The following is a 6,000-nucleotide window of genomic DNA, read 5'->3' as shown; positions in this document are numbered from 1 at the left end:
TTATGTCTGTTTGTCTGTATTACATCTTCTGAAGGATATCGCGCATCACTTGTTTCCGTTTATTTTTTTCATCGAGCCAGGAAACTATCGAATAAGATGAATCTTTTCCCACTGAATCTAGGCGATTTTCGATGTTGTCTCAAAAGAATCAAGAAAAAAATTGCCACAAGAATCAAGAAAAAAATAGGAAAACACAAGAATTCTTACCAAAGTGGCCGAACGGCACAAGAGATGGTTTCTTTTCTGAAACTTCATTGGCAGTTTTTCCTCTATTGATATCTATCCCTAATCCAGGTAGTGTAATTCTGCGTTCTGGAAACACCCGTCATGATTGGATCTAAAAATAACCACCTATATTAGTCACGGTTCTACAAGCATGGGCGAGATACTAACGGGAAACAACCGATTTTGATGCGGAACTCTGCGTTACAGGAACTGCTACCACTGGCACATAACTGTTACAAGTATTGTTTCCGTGTTCTCTTTCTTTTGGCAGCAAGAATACACTTTCTCGTGAAATTTGCTTATTGAAAAACTTTGAGTGACGAAAGATCGCTATATCGGCCATTGTGGTGATCCCCATTACCCGCAGGTTGTTGACATCCCTCAGCATGACCATTTGCTAGGATGAATGCTTTTGATCTGCAACCGTTTGAATTTTTGCTTCATGCTTCAAAATCGATCGAAGGAAATCACTGTGTTGGTATGTCTCAGACAGCAACTAAAAATATCAAAAAGTCATTAGGCTGTTTTTTATGTTAATAAATATCTCACCCCGGTGCCACGGCCACAACGCCATAGTGAACTGAATTACTGATGATGGAACATCTTGGATTTCTCCTACTGATGTGAAATGTTGACGAAAGGCGCTGGAATAGTGGTTGTTTGCTGCTGTTGTTTCGGTTGGGATGGCTGAATCACTACCGGTGTTAAGAGGTGCTGTAAATAACTAGTTAGAAACAAGACTGGGATTTGCCAAAGTCGCGTTTTTCTCTCTGGCTCTGCTTTCACTATAACAGGGTAAGTCGTTATTCTTGCAGGCTCTAGTTAGTACCCGGCAGACACTAACTAAACCAGCAAGAATTATGAATAAATATTTGGGTACTTACCACTTCTTATTGATGCTATACCATTTTTTCATTGTTTTCGAATACGTTTATAACATTTATAGATAATTATAAATAAATATAGAGCGATATAAAAAATATAAAACCAGGTGATATATTTTTATAAAAGAGTGTCACACCCTCGACTGTTACTAAATAACGAATCATCAATCAGGTGATCCCATACCCCTAAGAGTATTCGAAATGAATAGACTCAAAAAACAAAGCACAAAATGCCAGTTATATTGATATTATTGTTCTTCAGGGGCGTAACACTTTCAATAAATTATAAAATATTAAAAATTTATGGTTTTGTAGAATTATAGCGACATTATGATTTTATATAAATACACTACAAACAAATATTGAATTGAGGAATTTTCGAACTTATTTTCAAACTTATTCTTTGTGCGTTGGATTTGCTATTATTATTGTTTACATCTGACATAGGAATTAAATCATTTTTCAATATTAAATGCCGTGCATCGGGTATGATCCCGAATGCTGTCGTTCTCGTTGTTGGCTGTAAAACGGAGCACGACCTGATAAAAAAGTTGTAAACAAACTGGAGCTTTTACGGCCGATGTTTCCAATCACTGAGCCAAAAGAGGAGCGGGAGCTACTGAATTAGTGTACCTAGATGCTTGTAAGCAGAAAACTAATTATTTCAATCTGTTGTACGAGCTGGATCTGACCGTCGAAGAAAAGATGCATTTACCAAAGAAATGTATGGTGCTGGAACGATTGAACTTTCCCCAAGGGCTAAAGAGACCATCAAATTTATATACTGTCAAGGTAACAGAAGCGAGTTTCGTGGAATTTCTTTTGGTTAACTTAACTTTATGCTCTAGGGCTTCGGAAATTTACCAACTTGTATAGACAAAACCGTGTAGGCTGCAAAAACTGCTGCTGTGCTATGAGAAATTAAAATATACATAGTTAGCATATTTTTCTAGTAAGCATTCAATGAGTGGATAGACCGAATATGCCCAATGCATAAAATTTACAACAGAAGAAACGAGAGGCAGATAGAAAAATACCCGAATAGAAATGTAAAGTAACAAAATTCTGATTTTCACTGTGACAGTACAGTAATTTTACAACAATTTGCAGTGAATTAAACTTAAACGTTTCTACAGTATATTTCAATGTAAAATCGACTTTTACAGTAAAAAAGGGGGTGGTTATGTATCTTAACATTACAAAAATCGATTTTTTCCATGCATTTTTTTCTTCAAAACAAATTCTTCAAATTGATTGTTTCATGAAATTTTATTGTAAATCTCCTGCTAGAACTCTGCGTCGAACAATGTTGAAACAGTAATAACTATAATATTTATTGTTTTATGATTGTTTGTAGGGTAAATGCTATTGTAACATTCTATTCGGGTATGCCACAGTTTATAAAGAACAGTTGCGCAAAGACTGAAGCAAATCTACCTATTGAACACTCAAAATGTCTACCTATCGGACAGGAAGAAGAACAATGCGCGAATGCGTGGGGAGTATCGTTATTATGTGATTATAATATGAGAAAAAATTCAATGATGTAATATTAACATTATTTCAAACCAGGAATATTAAAGATATAATTATTAAAAAATATATGCGCACTGATTTTTAAATTTGGCACTATTTCAAACACCGGAAGGTAGAGTTAATAATCTTCCACCGACAGTGGAAATATGAAGGTATTTCTCATATTTAAAGTGCAGCTAAAAGTTTGACAAATTTGTGTATGCATTCCACTTATATATATGTACTTATTCGAATTTATCTTACATGGCAAATTCGACTGTTTTTTGTCAGTCCCAAGCGGCAAGCGGCAAAAATCAATACATTTCGTTCTTAGTTGCGGATCAGTTGGGAACCGGAAAATCTTAAATTCTTTATACGATGTTATTTATCGTACTAATTTTTACAAAATAAAACTAAACACTTTATTTAAATTTCGAAACGCACAAAATTAACTTCTAACTGAAGCTGAGTGAAGTCATTTGAAATTCAACTAAAAATAAAAGGTTGTCAAAATTTAAAAAAGACCAATGATTGATCCAATGTTGTCAATCCTCTTTACGCAACTCTACCATTAAAAATTCTGCACGGTAAAAAAAACTTCACCCATTTTATGTATTCAAATTGCCCATTTTCGGAAGTTATTCGAGCTGTCAAAAAATGGGTATTTTTTGTTTCTAACAATGAGTACTTTTTATTCATTTCACAACTACTCGATGAGGTAATGTCAATGGGTATAATGATCTTGATAATGGGTGAAAAATCCTTAAGCATTATTTCAAGCGAGTTAAGCTGCAAACTAAAGATCGTAGTGGAACCTGCAAATTATCGCCCTGCATCGGAGTCCGTGGCGGAAACGGAACATTTCGGAAATGCTCCAAAAACAACGTCTGTTTAGACTACTGAGGATGTTGAAAATATGCGCCAGTTCGGCATTTTTAGAGCAGCCAAAAGATCCTGCCATCAAAAATATATCCAGTTGACGGTTTTATTTTGTTAAGTAGTTTTAGAATAGGATTTCTATCTAGATTCCTATACTTTTATAAGGAAACAATAATGTGAAATGAATGTTATTTTGTTTTTTTTTTTTTAATTCAGAAATAATTCTATTGACAGTATTTTTCATCGTGGCGCGAATTTCATGAATGGGTATTTTTTACGCATTTTGTTGTAACAGTTCTGCGAAAAATAATGGGTGAAACATCCCCAGGTTGACGTACAAGGTCTGTACTCATTTATGGGTACAAACGCTTTACCCATTTAATAGGTTATTCCACTTTTATTGAAAATGAGTAGTTTTCTACGCATTAATGGGTACTTGATTTTATCAGTGAAGACCAAAATCGGTAGGACTACCGATAAATCGGTAGGTCTGGCCACCCTGGTGGGGCTGGACCTTCCTCAGGTCAGCTCCTTTCTAGTATATACTTCTAGTAAGCATTCATTGAGTGGATAGACCGAATATATCCAATGCATAAAATTCACAACAGAAGAAACGAGAGGCTGATAGAAAATATGCTATCTATGCATAAATAAAATTCTGCGCGCACGCAGAATTTCATTTATGCATCGATAGCATACTTTTCTATCTGCCTCTCGTTTCTTCTGCTGTAAATTTTATGCATTGGACATGTTCGGTCTATCCACTCATTGAATGCTTACTAGAAGTATATGCTAGAAAATGCATAAAAATCACAGCAGAATAAAAGAGACGGGTATAAAAAGTATGCTAATCATGCATATTTTTATTTCTCAGTGTGTGCCATTATGAAAAATCTGGCATAATGGCAACTTTGCAAGGGTGAGTGATGATTTTTAAAAGACTATTAGAAGCGACGCTTCCCAAACAGGCTCTTATTCGAACTGCCAGGCTGCCAGTTCACAACGCAAATGTCATCTGTATATTTTGTTTACATCGCAAGACACGAAAAGGTTATCCAACCCGAATGAATGTCACACTTCGGGTCATTTCAACTGTCATAATAATCGGTTCGGAAACTAGTGAGCAGGCATTTTGCAGCACGAAACAAACATATTCGTCGTGTGAAGTTTTCTAGTGTTTTCAGAGGTGTATAGAATTTATTAGGTCTATATTTTAGCGAGCTTTGTGAAAACTGGTGAAAATTTAGCTGGAAAATCTACTCCAGGTGACGAAAACTTGGATTTAGAGGAATCGACCGGACCCAGGTATGTTATCCGTGAGGAAAACCGGTTTCCTATGATGCTGAATCTTTTACGTCTTGCATCGATCCGTTCGTACGAAAGCTTACTTGATTCGATTCGATTAATCATTGGAAAATTGCTTCATGTATATGGAGAAGCGAAATTATAAGCTAATTTGCATAATAAATTTATAGTTCGTTATTGTTTCGGCATTATCGTGCCCGGTGGGGAAGGGGACTGCGGTTCGTCTGTGAGATGAGTTCGTTTTGAGCTTTGAACTTGATGGACGTTTATTTTTCTTTCGTGTGATCGGTGCCCTTGAATGTTTTCATTTTTTATTTAGTCAAGGAACGTTGCTGTATAATGAAAGAGGATAGTGACGTACGTTTTAAATTCATATACCTTCTCGGGAAGCAGCTCTATAATTATGTATTAAATGAAAGTATAGCATTTTCTTTCGAGACTGATATACCGCTTGGTGGTCGAATCACGAGGTAATAATTAATTTATATAGGTATGAACGGTAAGATGATAAAATTTCCCGCAAGCAAGATAGTATAATTACATCTAGAATTATTGAAATACACACATACAACATTCATTAATGTCCATTAAGCACGGGTGGGGGCGAACCATTCCATGCTAGTGTTCAGTTATCGCGTGTCTGTTTTTGCCGGCTGAGTAACACCTAGCTGCCCCGCTGTTTCCCTGCTGAGTTAATATGTATGAGGCAGGAAAAAATAGCTCTATCTAACAAGAAGCCTTGGAAAACGGCAATACACAGAGTCATTAAGTAGTAGGGTGATGAGCCTATTTTGGCACCATTATGGAGAGGGTCGCACTATTTTTTGAACAACTTAAAAAGAAGCCATATTACCTATAACCTTTCTCAGAATAAAGTATCAGTGTACTGTTTCTTAAACATCTGTATAATGCTTATTTGGCAGAATTGTCTCAATTTTCAGCATAAATGAAAATAAATGTTCTATTCTGTGCATCTATTCCCACCTGAACGTTCCAATTATCGCCTCATGGGTGTGCCGATTTCCACCTCATCGAAAAACAATCTAGTTGAAACGCAATGCCTCATATTTCATTTGCGTCGATTCTAACTAGGTATCCAGATCATGGACGCCAACGCGTGATTTGTAAAACGAATTATTCTGCTTTTTTCAGCCGATCAAAACAAACGTAAACATTACGCACACGAAAGAAA

At 35.9% G+C, this 6,000-nt stretch overlaps 1 protein-coding gene across 2 annotated transcripts in view; it reads left to right on the top strand.

Annotated features, from left to right (window-relative positions):
• The first annotated feature begins 4,596 nt into the window (after window positions 1-4,596).
• The window catches only part of LOC131684153 (voltage-dependent calcium channel gamma-8 subunit-like), a 31,380-nt gene continuing 29,976 nt past the window's right edge, over window positions 4,597-6,000 (top strand). The window contains exon 1 of one of the 2 annotated variants that reach the window (XM_058966746.1): window positions 4,597-4,808. The gene's annotated coding sequence lies outside the window, so the exon portion shown is untranslated. The remainder of the gene's footprint in view (window positions 4,809-6,000) is intronic. The other variant, XM_058966747.1, reaches the window with a different exon arrangement.

Source organism: Topomyia yanbarensis, chromosome 2 (genome assembly GCF_030247195.1).
Source record: "Topomyia yanbarensis strain Yona2022 chromosome 2, ASM3024719v1, whole genome shotgun sequence".
In the NCBI taxonomy this organism is placed as follows: domain Eukaryota; kingdom Metazoa; phylum Arthropoda; class Insecta; order Diptera; family Culicidae; genus Topomyia; species Topomyia yanbarensis.
This window is presented reverse-complemented; position numbering and strand designations above follow the sequence as displayed.